A 14,423-nucleotide genomic window follows, 5' to 3' on the forward strand; every position below is an offset into this window, starting at 1 on the left:
TATCACACTGCAGCAAAATCCACGAGATCACGCTGGAATTGCTTGACAAAAAAAAAAGTGATTACGTTTGGTTCGAGTCAACTACCGGTATGAAAAGATACAGCCATGAATGCTTTGTATCAGACAAGTGATGAGGGAGATTTAAAATGCAACAAAGTTCTCTACATCTACAAATTCAATGTTCTAAACTTTGCTCCCAGACATAGATGATGTGGCTGTGTGTCTGAAGAGCACTTGTGTACTTTCCACACGCAGCTATTACATAAGCATAGACCATGCATGGCGACAAGACCTCGTATTTACAAAATGTCAAATGTTCAGGAGAGCAAAAAAAAAAAACAGCAGCCAAAGCGCTATATCAAATGGGATAGCCTTTCATTTTACATGCCATGGTGGCTTCATTTTTGGGGTAAGAAAGCTAGGATTTGGACAGAACATCACTAAACTGATTATCTGGCCCTTAATCAAAGAAAGTCATTTTCACCAAAATCTGAGATACAAGGTCTTGTCACCCCAGCAACAGTATGTGAATGGGATGATGTGCATCCATGGACATGAGTGTGGATATGTGGATCTCACAGATATAGCAATGCTGACACCAACACCAATTTTGAATGGTAAATCCAATACTGTATAAGCTGTTATTTTCGCGTACAGATATTTTCGCGAGTTAGAGGGTCACAGACATTTTCGCGGGATGTTGTTTTCGCGAATTGACACCAATGCTATCTTACATGCATTGTTACCATAGTGCATGGCGACATTTTCGCGTGTTGTTAAATTCGCGATCCAACGGTGATTCTCGAAATTCGCGAAAATTAAACCCTCACTAAGATAATCGCTTATACAGTAATCCCTATGAGCTGTTGTTATCCATTGTGGGGAAGGACACATAAATCGCCATCATGAAAAGTGGAGCTCAGTTTAACAGATGACATTCAACAGTATGTTGCTACTTGTGGTCAACCTTCTAACACTGCCTGACTTCAAGATCGAAGATCGAGACTATCACTGGCGCTAGTGTTGAGATAGCACTAACACCGAACTTAAAATCACCCACTCCATTTCGAAAATGCTGACAATAGCATGTTCAAGTTGGACAAAATGAAACAAAATGAAATTAATGGCAGCTAGAGCTTTGTCAAACTCAGTCACAAGATAAGAAAGTTGTGTGAATTTTAGTGTTTTGCATAATTTTACCAACCAGTATGATGATATTGGTTACAACCATATATGCAAATTAGATGACATTATGACCTCATAACCTTTCCATTGGCATGCACACATACCGCTACTCCATTTCTGTTCTTGAAATGAAAAAATGAAATCACAAGATAACCTCATATCCTTTGCATCCAGTTATTGTCATGTTGTGGTAGCCAAGCCATGAAGTGTCTTGAAGGGAGTGGGTATTAGTTTCTCTGAAATTAGCAAGCCTTTAATGTGAATTTGAATTATTTCAAATAACATGAAAACACAGGAAATATTTTAGAGTAAAAATCAGTGGAAGAGTTGTGAGGTTGTGCTATCAATACTTCAGCCAGTGTTCATGGATTGTTTCTTCCACTGACACTGTTCAGTGAAATCTTTGAAACATTAAAAAAACTCCTCAATTTTCTTACATCTTGTCTAGCTTGGATGGTGTTTTCTACAATGCTGTTGTTGTCATTTCATTGTTGAGTTTAGTCAACCTGGGCCCCGTTTTATCGCGAGATAAAATCAATTTTAAATTTCCTTACCACACAGGCTGCCATAGACTTGCAGTTGAAATCAACTTTATAATCAATTTTAACTCTTCATAAAACAGGCCCCTGAGCAGAGTGGTCGAGTGGGTACCGGTGCTATTCTGGTTTATCCACATCACGTATTAGCCCTGTGTGTGCTTTGAGTATCAATTCAGCACAGAAAAACCCCCACAGCGTTTTACACAGCACCCAAAGTACCTGGCACAGCAGACAGGATGAACTGTGTCAATGTTATTTAGATGGAGGAAAAACTTGAATGCCATTGTCAATACGTTACCACTATAATGTAACTTGCTTCCTCTTTCTGTACATCTTGTGTATTATGTTTGTCACTTGTCTTGATAAAGTATTCTCTTTTACAAAACCACTGTGGTTTTCAGTCATTATTCTGTAGTCCCTATGTTGTTTTATTCTCTTGTATTGATTTTACTTCATTGTTCATGTCTCGTGGAAACATATGGCGAAAAAGACTGTCTTTGGAGTAGCAGACTTCCAGCTGTCTATTGTGTGGAATGATGTATAGTAGCCAAACATGAGCACTGTTGGCTGTGTACTAGACTGTGTGTCAAAAGCCATTGTTGCATTGTTATGCCATATTGGTTTTGCTGCAATTAAGCAAATAGTGTTGGAGGCTTTCGCATGGAATGTTTGCCTTATGTTTACTGTCATGTTATTTGACAAATCACATTTTCATCAGATTTTTTTTTTCACTGCTTTTGCCATTTATTTGTATGTATGTGTATGATTGCGGATGTTGTGTCGTGTGCTTGGTATTGGCTTGTGTGTGGAAGTATGTTGGTACTTTCTGTGGTTGTTTGAGTGAAGTGTGTGTGTGTGTGTGTGTGTGTCTATATTAACCCGTTGAGGACGAGTCCCGAGTATACTCGGGCAAGCGTCTATGGGAAATGCGTGTTGTAGCAATATCAAACCGTCCTCAACGGGTTAAAGTAGTAGAAGTACAATGTACGTGTACCCAAGGTATGATGTGGATGTATGTGTGTGTGAAGTTGTGCTTCTAAACTTTGCTTTCATTGTCACTAAATGAGAGGCTTCAAGTATGCCTAACAAAAGATAATCTATGCACTGACATAGTAATGCACCTGGCTTATTGCATAACCCATTGAAAGTGCTTTTGTTCTTGTTTGGAAGCCCCCCAGTTATGGCCGCCATATAGAATGCTCTAAAGTCAGATTCATACATGAGTTTCTGTTATTACTTTGTGTGCAAGTCATGCCTGTACTATAACGTAGCTGCTGCTCATTTGAAAGAAAAGTACCTGTAATTATAAATTTGTCATAAAATTTACATCATATCAGAGCTTGGCATTTTCTCTACAACTTTGCTCATTCATAAAAAAAAAATTGTAAAAAGTTAGATGGATTTGACAAAGAGAATGTTTTCCCAAAGCATGCCAGCGCTGCGATCTCAGAATAATGTGGCACACAGGGGGTTTGTGTGGTGCATAGAGGCTACATGACAAGAACTACAGTATTTGTGTAATTTTCTTGAATATTTCCTCAAACATTCTACCATAGTTCATCTCATCACAGCAGTGTGTATGTGCGTGTGTACATGTGTGTGTGTGTGTCAGAGTGTGTGTGTTTGTATGTCAGTGTGTGTGTGTGTGTGTGTATGTATGTCAGTGAGTGTGTGTGTGTGTGTGTGTGTGTGTGTCTGTGTCTGTGTGTCTGTGTATGAACCAGTGTATGTGTTTGGGTATGGAAAAGTTGTGTTTATAGAACAGGTAGTGTGACTGTTTTGAAGTTGACATGCCTCCATTGTTAATCTGTGTACCTAGGCTCTGTCTTTCCTTCCCCTCACTGTCTCAGGATTTCTCCTTCTTGCTTGCTTACACTTGCACTTTAAAGGAAACCCAAACCCAAAGAGAAATGTGGATTGAGTGAAAGCAGCAAAATTGGTAGAACATATCAGTGAGAGTTTGAAGAAAATCGGAATTTAAGCGATGCAAAAGTTATGAATTTTTAAAGTTTTGGTGTTGGAACCGCTGGATAAGACTACTAGAGATTATGACATATGTGTGGACAATAACATAAAGAAAATATAAAGGGAATTCCACAAAAATTTTTTTTCATGAAAATTACACATTCCATCAACTTGATTCTAACATATGTTTAAGGGTAGCAGTTATTCCCCCTGCTATCTGAAAGCGGTTAATCGAGTGCTCTTTCGTTATGCTACAAAAGTGAATTTTTGTCGAACTTTATTCTTTATATTTTCTCTATATTGTTGTCCACCCATACGTCATAACCTCTAGTAGTATTCTCATCCAGCGGTTCCAATACCAAAACTTTATAAAAATTCATAACTTTTGCCACGATTGTCTGATTTTTCTCAAACTTTCACCGATGAAACTATGTATGTATTGTATGTATATTATGTATGTGTGCACAAAAGTGTGAGTATGTATATAGAGAGATAGATAGATTGATAGATATACATTCTATGCCTTTTATCAACTATGTGCTCTTTTCTATTATCTATGTGCCTATATCCATCTATCCATGTATTTATCGATGTTACTACTAATGTTGCTGCTTTCACTCAAACCAAATTGCTCTTTGGGTCCCTTTAACCCGTTGAAAACGGACTGATTTTGCTACAACACGCATTTGCCATAGACACCTGCCCGAGTATACTCGGGACTCGTCCTCAACGGGTTAAGCAAGCTTTGATATGCCTAGCTCATTCTGGCGTAGTACTGGACACATTGCTGTAGGAAAGTTCTCTATTGGTTACCCCCCCCCCCCATATCACCATCTCTGTCTGTCTGTCTGTCTGTCTGTCTGTCTGTCTGTTTCTCTTTCCTCCACCCCACCCCTTTCCCTCTGGAGTCTCCATTTTCTCTAGCTCCCTTCCTCTCCCTCCCTGTCCCCTTTGTGCTGACCCGATGCACTATCACACAGCTTTACATTTTATGGACTCCCATTATAACGAAGTCCCTCGGGAGCGGCAGTTTTCTTTTGTTATATCGAAATCTCGTTGTAAACGAACAATAAAACAATAAAAATACATGGGGGCGATAATGTTGCGGCCTGAATTTTTATTTCATTGTAACCTGATTTTCATTATAACCGTGTTCGTTTTAACGGGAGTGCACTGTAGTTCCAACCCCTATCTTGATCTTCCTATTACATGCAGGAACCACGTGGCTCTCGTACACAATGTTTAATAGCGCAAGTCTGTATGTATTGTGTGTGTGTATATGCCCAGTATATCAATTAAAGTAAGGTTCGTGTGTTAGTGTGTATGTAGGGCCTATGTGTGTATGTATGTATGTATGTATGTATGTATGTATGTATGTATGAATGAATGTATGTATGTATATTATGTATATGTGCACAAATGTGTGTGTATGTGTATAGAGAGATAGATTGATAGATATACATTATAGATATTATGCCTTTTATCAACTATATGTGCTCTTTTCTACTATCTATGTACCTATCCATCTAGCCATGTATTCATCAATAACCCATGGTTTCTATAATCTTTTCTATATCATATCTATAATCTTTTCTATATCATATCTATATACACACGGGTCAAGTTAAGGGATAATTATTGTTTCCATGTCATTGCTATTTTGTCGCATGATTAACACATTGCAATGATTTTGAATGAACTTTGTACCGTCTAATACACAGACATGGAAATATACACTTGAAGTGGATTAGGTTTTTTTCCTTGGCCATGACATTCACAAAGCAAGATCAAGGCATTCAGAAAGGTTCAGAATACAATCATCAGAGCATTGTGTTATGTGCACTGCTATCTTTTTTCATTGTCTTCGTTGTGTTTGTGCTTTTTTCTTATATCCATCACCATTGACATTGGTCATTCCATTCTAAAATCATACCAAATGGACCTATACCTTTTGCTTGAGCAAGAATTAAAACTACTTTGGAAGTAGATAGCAGTTTGGATTGACTCAAAACTGCTGAACCTGACCTGATTTTTACCCAGCTCCGTTATGGCTCATTTCAATAGAAGTACAATAGTACTTTTATTCTGTACTATTATCGAAATCTCACGATGAATGTTTGAGGGCTATTATCGGCACAGTAGATTACTGAAGTGGAGATGATGTCACAGTCTTTTGTTGGGTTCTGCTTGGGTTGGAACCAGATGTGGGCTTGGTTATTAGCAACGATAGTGTTTACAGATAACTTTTCAGGCCAGGCGAGGTTGTTTAGAACCAGCTTCATTGGCAGTGAATGACTATGATATCACACGTTGGTACACATACTCGTATGAGGTCCATTTAGTCTTGATGGGTGTTTTTTTTTTTTTTTTCAACATTCCAACCTGCAATCTGTTTGAATATGAAGAGATGTGTGTTCTCTTTCGTATGTACAAAAAAATTACAATGGGACCCTCCGCAATGATAACTTTAAAAATAGTGAATCAATCCAAATACAACTTCAGGGTATGAAACTATAACTCATTGCCCACATCTTACAGAAAACCCCATTTGATTTGCTTTAATGGTCAAACAAAAATGAGGAGTTTTGTAGAGCATGTCAGGAATCCCTTCCCTCCAAGTTCTGTCCATTATCTATACACATTAATATGCAGTTCTAAACTAAGAATCAGACCCATGACATGCTTTACAACAATCCACATTTCTCTGTGACTACTTAACCAAATTGAATGGGGTTTTCTGCAAAATAGACCTCAGATGTTATATTTTAAGACCATGAAGTAGCATTTAGACACTTTACTCACATTGGGAGTTACCAATGCGAAAACCCAATTGTAATTTTTTTGGGGGGACATACTGTATAATCAACTCAGCTTTCAGGATAGATGTGAAGCGATATGTTGTTATGCCTTGACAGGTACAGTAGCAGATCAAGAAGGGGGCGCACTGGGCACGCACCCCCTTTTTATTTTTTGTTAAAACAAAAGAAATAAAAAAAAAGGGGGGGGGGGGCTTTTGTTAATTTTGTAAAGGCGCTTCCCCTTAGAGGAAATCCTGGATCCGACCCTGCAGGTACAGTATCATACTTTGCCTCTGCTGCATTTTAACAGTCTTGCACCAATCATCCATGTTGGACCAGTTGGAAGGAAAACACATGGAAGCAAGAGATTAATGTTTTTGGGGTTTTTTTCCCAAAGTGCTGGGTTTATTTCCCTTCAAAATCTGAGGCACAGAACAATATCATTGATAGAGCTTTGAACACTACCTTTACTCACCAAACAGAACAATTAACACATATTATACAGTCACTTAGTGATACACTGTGTACCATTCTAGGCTGGGTGCACAAATGTTAATATCATTGACAGAGCTTTGAACACTACCTTTACTCACCAAACAGAACAATTAACACATATTATACAGTCACTTAGTGATACACTGTGTACCATTCTAGGCTGGGTGCACAAATGTTAATATCATTGATAGAGCTTTGAACACTACCTTTACTCACCAAACAGAACAATTAACACATATTATACAGTCACTTAGTGATACACTGTGTACCATTCTAGGCTGGGTGCACAAATGTTAATATCATTGATAGAGCTCTGAACACTACCTTTACTCACAGAACAATTAACACATATTATACAGTCACTTAGTGATACACTGTGTACAATTCTATAGGCCGAATGCACAAATTTAAATCTTCCATGCGTGCTTGACACAGAACCAGAGACTCCAACTCTCCCGCTTTCGACTGGAGATCTCCCGCCGAAAGCCCATTTTTGCAAAATCTCCTGTTCTCCTGCTTGAGATTTAATTTCTCCTGCTTGAAATGATTTCTTACTTATTAGGTGATCCGAGTATCCTTCGGATCACCTATTGTATCTGTACTGATTCTTTATTTCTGGACAAAAGTTGTGCAGAGATTAACTCAGAAAGTCCTCTGCCTATCAATTTCAAAATTATACCATATATGTATCATGTCACAAAGACGACAGATTTTGTAAAATCATTGTGATCAATGGACCGTGACGTCACTATGACGTCATTATATGAAAACACATTTTCATTAATATCTCATTAATGGAAAGGAATTTTTCAATGAAATTTACGTCACATATAGTTCAAATCAAGCGTATTCTACACATTCTCTCACATTTCAGTTTACACTCAAACCGTGCGCGTACGCGCACGTTAAAATGTTGACATGCTCCAATCGAGTTCAAATTTTTTTTGCACACGTTTCAGATCATTTGGAGCATTTATTGAAAAATTGAAAAAATTGGACGGACGCGTACGCGCGCGCACATATACGCACGCACAGCTCATATGCAATAGAAATTTCCCGTTTTTTCACACTTCTCGGCTGCCTGAAATGTCAAGGAACATTTCTACGAAGTTTCAAGTCAATCCGACTCAATATGACGTCATACGGGCCCGTCAAAGTTGAAATTCCGCGCGCGCGTCAATGGCGATATACAGTGCAACTATGCCAAAAAACCGCCAATTTTAAATCCGATTTTACTCGTCAGGATGGACGGTGACCCCCCATTTTCTGTACATATTTTGAAAGCTTATGAGTTGTACATGTCATTTCATGGGGTGGCAATGCTGACAAAATGATTAAAAGATATCAAATTTCTTAATAAAGTAAAAAAAGTAAATTTTCAAAATGACGTCATCAAATTTCAAGTTCATTCGAGCGTAACTCACTAGTCCTTTGTCAATTTTCACCCAGATTTCAGTATGATGTAGCTTATTTAATGTTCTTTCAAACATAACAAATTAAATTTTGATTGGATAACGGTATCACCTCGTAAAAATGGATTGAAAGTAATATTGTCAAATTTGACCAGTTTACGTGTTATCTCTATGGGAGTGCAGTTTTTCTGGAAATGAAAATTGACATGACTATCTTTATCGAGCACTAGCTCACTTAAGCTTCGGTAAATTTCTCCCAGATTTTCATATGTTGTAGCTGAGACTTTACGCTACCGTAAGTGTGCCCTTTGTTTTTTCATACGATGTCAGAATCACATCAAAAAATTGGGTTGAAATTCAGGCTTATCTTCGATGTATTGAGATATTTCTTTCTTTCTGCAACTTTCTTTGCAATAACTCAAGAAAAACGGACTCTATCACTTCCATATTTTGCACATGTTTAGTTCCTGTCACGTGAATTATTTCATAAAATAACAACTACTTGATCGGACACCATCTTGGGTATGTAAATTAGGGTCAAAGGTCATAAGTGTTTCACCCTGTATCTTAGTGAATACATGTCCTATCTTTCCCATATTTTGCACACGCAAAGACTATGTTACAAGGATCATTTCTCAAAATAACTACTTTTTACTCAGATGCCATCTTGGGTGTGCAAATTGAGGTCAAAGGTCATATGTACGCTTTTTTGTATCTTCGTTATGACGTGTTATCTCTATGGGAGGGATTTTTTTTAATGTGAAAATTGACATGATTGTCTTTATCGAGCACTAGCTCACTTACCCTTCGGTGAATTTCTCCCAGATTTTAATATGTTGTAGCTGAGACTTTGCGCTATCGTTTTGTTACCTTCGTTTTTTCATACAATGTCGGGATTACGATAAAAAACTTGGTTGAAATTAAAGCTTATCTTCTATGTATTGAGTTATTTCTTTCTTTCTGCAACTTTCTTTGCAATAACTCAAGAAAAACACGCCCTATCACCCCCATATTTTGCACATGTTTAGTTCATGTCTCGTACATTATTTCATAAAATAACAACTACTAGATTGGACAACATCTTGGGTATGTAAATTAGGGTCAAAGGTCATAAATGTTTCATCTTGTATCTTTCATAGTGAATACCTGTCCTATCTTTCCCATATTTTTCACACGTATAGACGATGTCGCGAGAATCATTTCACAAAATAACCACTATTTCATCAGATGCAATCTTGGGAGTGCAAAGGTGGGTCAAAGGTCATATGTACTTGTTGCTGTTTTTTCGTTATAGTGTATACAGAATTTTGTACCTAACATGGCAGATATGACTCCCTTGGCTAAATGAGAATGCAAACATCACACGGCCAATGTCTCTAAACACAGATGAAACTTGTATGGTCATGCCTGTTGCGATCAGGACTCGAATCATAGATAAAAAAAAATCGGATCACCTTAATTTGTCAGTGATGACAAATTACAATCTCTAGTTGTCATTGTATGTTGAAAAAACAAGCTTAGATAGCACGAGATAACATCTAGAACCCTAGAGCTGGACCCCGGCCAAAAGGAACTTCACGCTTCGCGCACATCAAGTTGGAGTCTCCCGTTTGCTAGGGGTTTCAGGCGGGAGAATCTCCAGATCAGAAGGTGCTTGGGGTTGGAGTCTCTGCAGAACACACAACTGTAGGCTATTTGGCACAGATTCTGAACACAGAAATATGAAAATACTAACACATCTCGGTTTGACAGCTTTTTTTTTTCTGACGATGGATGTAGAAAGAAAATGGTTACTAGTGCCTTCACTAAATTGGTCTACAATTAAACCAACATTAACTGTAGTGCTCTGTAGTGAGCTTCAATCATTGCACCCATACGGTCAGAAAATCCAAGCTCTGTAAAACACCATAAAATCCTAACCAGCATATTATAATCATCATTCGATTCAATAACTTGACTGACTCGTTGCACACATTCTTCAACTTTTCGGCATTTATACACATAAAAAAGTACTACAACCTACTTAAGCATTGCAATTCTACACAGGGAAATGCATAACATATTAGGGTGATTTTTTTTTTCCCCCACTGGATATGAAAAAATATTTCTTGATAAGTAGAAGTACAGACAGAAAGCTTCATGAAATCATGATGCTAATTTGGCCATCATCAACAACAAGGAATTTGAACTCCACGCAAGTGTTCATCATATGGAATGGTCTCTAATAAAAGTGCATGTAAAAGCGAAAAACCCATTGAACGACTACATTATCTTTGGTACAGAAAGAGAGTAGAAAAAAACCAACACAGAAGACTAGTAGGAAATTTCACTGAAATTGGACTTAGGACAAACATTATGGAAATTAGACATTTAAAATGCATTCACATCAAAGCGATACTGGTCAAAATCACACGTGCAAACTGATGAGGTGAAAACATCACCTCATAACCAATTAATTTATGGTCTGTACACTACACACATACAGAGAAAAATATATATATTTGGTTGTAATCATGCATTTCATCAACAACTTGACAAATGGCACTACAGCCTGCCTCTCCCTTCATCATGTCATCATTACATACTATTTCAGCATTATTTCATTTAATTCCAATTCATTTCATCCAGATCTATTTCAGTCAAACATAGCGCATATTTAGTAAAGATTTGTAAGTACGGAGTGTATCGATCAACAGGAAGGGAAGCTAGAAGCACAATGATATCATCAACTTCTCTCATCATCCCACATGGATGAAGCCCAGTCTTACTTACTTGATTTTACTTTGTTCATTATAAACACTGGACCTCCACTTTATAGGGTCTCTGACATGCAAATGCATGTTGATTTGTGTTGATTCATGATACCCTCATCATCCCTTTTGCAGTGAAACGAATATCTAGAAACATTCCATATATTTTTGAATAATTTTTCTTCTATTTTTCTTCAGATTACTCGGATACACCCATCAAAAAAAAAAAAGAAAACCAAAACAAACTTGCATGTTTCCTCGCCATGTCTTTTGTTAGTCACATTAATATCATAGAAACAGGCAAGCTATGCTGAGTCGAGGGGAAGGTGCATTCCAATGTCTTTTGTTAAACATGTCGGTACTTTAGCACATGATTGACAGATAAGGTCACAACCAGAATATTGGTTTAGAAGGGGTTTTTTTTGTGTGTGTGGGTGTATCCAAGTAATCAGAAGAAAAATAGAAGAAAAATTATTTCAAAATATACATAATGTTTCTAAATATATGTTTCATTCTATGAAAAGGTAAGCCCGGATCTAGAGTTTGGAAGAATTTCAAGCATGACGGCAACCTCAGGTTGACAGTCAACCATGCATTGCTTAACGTACAATGTAAAAATCATTTGCACGCTTTTGTATTACTAATCTTTGCACAGCAGTCAATCATGCACTGAACAGATTTAAATTCCACGGAAGGTCATCACAGGGTCAAACCCTCTGCACACTTGCAGCCTTTTGACAAAGAGTGGTGTTAGTTTCATAAAAGGACACAAAATGAAAGATTGGGAATTAACTAGCTGGATTGTAGCCTCACACAGAAAATGGCAAAAATCTAATTTGGAAGCATTCACCTACATTCTTGCCTATTTCATGCTACTTCAGGCTAGTGCAAATCTGAAAACCGGTGATAATATCTTCAGGACTGTCTAGGCACACTTTGAATGGGTTGAACTGTGCACTTCATCAGCATATAAATACAACTACAGTAGTACTAGTACAACATAGATTATGTGCGAGTGTGTATGTGTCCTAGCATTCATGTGACCTTGTGTGTGATATACCAGTAGCTTTCTGTGCAGGGCATACATTCAAATGGATCGTTTGTGTGCACTAGGGCACATTAAATCCCGTCTTCTGTGAATTGGATGAAAACATACAAGTAAGCAGTTGCAATACATGAACTTGAGAACCCACAAATTGCTCACCACAAAAATTTTATTGCGCAACAATATCACCACCTAAAGTAGCAATTTATCATTTGTGAACTCTTTAAACTTTAAATATTGGCACTAAATGCAGAAATTATATTCTAAGCAGGAGTGGAATAAAAATTGATGAGCACCAAATCTACATGAAAGCATCTTTGTATCAAGACTACATTACATCCACCTTTATCTACAATGATAAAATTCAGAATAGAAGTGCAAATACTGGTAGATATATGCATTGCACACAGGCTTCCACTAACGTTTGTGACTCTTTGATAAGACTGGAATGTAACATTCTGTTTCTTTAACCTTTTTTTAAAGTCATACTTCAGCTAACTGGTGTTCAACTCTCATGCACTATTTCAGGGGGCGATGAAAGGCATACAGCCTGAGTGACCTCTTATCCAAAACATGCGTACAACATGTATCTCACATGCACAGAAACAAAGGACCAGATTGATATACTGTAAAAGTGGATATTTTCGCGCGACTAATTTTTCGCGCTTGGCTGGGCAAGAAGAGTTTCGCGTGTTTTTGATTCCACAGAATCAAGACCCCACGCACAGGAACATATGGCAAGCAAATATATTCGCGTGATTTTATTTTCGCGCTAGTTTCTGGTTGCACGAAATCCGCGAAAATTTCAACACCGCGAAAATTTCCACTTTTACAGGATACAATTGTGACAACCATGTTGGTTCCCCATGAAGTGAAAAAAGCGTTACTGTTCATTGAGACCTGTTAGTAATCTGCATTATGTTTCTAGAGGTTGAAGCCACCATGCACGGATGTGCACAGATGCTTTTGCGAAGTGCGTGAACTCTTGTTACAAGTGCAAGTCGCTACTTTTTTCAGAGTAGAGTCTACTTCAAATCCCCCAAACCACTTTTTACACTTTATGCCTTCTACAGATAATGATCACTGATAAGAACAATTATCTCAGATGGCTTTACTTCATGGAATACCAGGGAAAATTGCACATGTTACAGCTAATATTGCACTCATCTTCAATATGTGCAATATTGGCCCTAACTCGTGAAATATTCCCTGGAATCCCAACCACTGCCATCCAATATACCATTAGCCTTTTGACAAGGCCTCGTGGCTGAAGATTGAGACTAACTCGCCACACCAAGCACTGCGAGAAACCGGTGAACGCGAGACCGAGTGGCGCAGCCACGAGGCCTTTTGAAACCTGAGTTTTTTTCCCTACCGCCTCCTGATGAAGGCGAATATGAATTATTCATATATTCATGAGTCAGATTACAGTTGGTATGCTAATAAGGACGTGTCAACGCTGCGCTGGCAATGCAGGCAGCTACGGATGAGCAAGCCGCCGACATGCATACTTATGCGTATTCATTAGATGCAACGGTGTGGTGAGCAATGGGGTCGCTGATTGGCTACTACCCTTTTTGGTAGGAGAATCGGCGAGAAACAAGGCTCAAGATAAGAAATTCATGTCAGGTTTCAAAAGGCCTCGTGGCTGCGCCGCTCGGTCTCACGTTCACCCGTTCTCTCGCAGTTAGTCTCTTTTTCAGCCACGAGACCTTGCCAAAAGGCTAATATACCATATGAATTGCATGAACTGTGCATGCATGTATAACACATATCATTACGCATGAGAGATAGCAAGTCACTTTGTCAAACTATGCTAAACACAGAGGCTAACAAGGCTGCATTTCAGTTTGTCTTTTCTTTTCTTTTTTTCATGTCTAGTTAAAGATAGGGCAACAACATGTATAGTTTACTCAAACTGCAGCACAGGAAATATTTCCATGAACAAGTACACTGCATATTCTACTACACTGTTGCAAAATAATAAACATACACTGTATATCCTTACACTGTTGCAAAATAATAAACATACACTGTATATCCTTACACTGTTGCAAAATAATAAACATACACTGTACTGTAAAACGAGGAATTTTCGCGAGCACTTTAATTTCGCGAATTTCGCGAGCGCCAAGATTCGCGAATTTAAAATGCACGCGAAAGTTCTTGTTTACACTATATGCATTGAACGCCAGTGGCACTTCGCGAAAATTTCATGCCACGAAAAAATCCAT

Source organism: Diadema antillarum, unplaced genomic scaffold, assembly GCF_040938485.1.
Source record: "Diadema antillarum isolate AM-2024a unplaced genomic scaffold, OU_Dant_1.0 scf00000058, whole genome shotgun sequence".
Lineage (NCBI taxonomy): Eukaryota > Metazoa > Echinodermata > Echinoidea > Diadematoida > Diadematidae > Diadema > Diadema antillarum.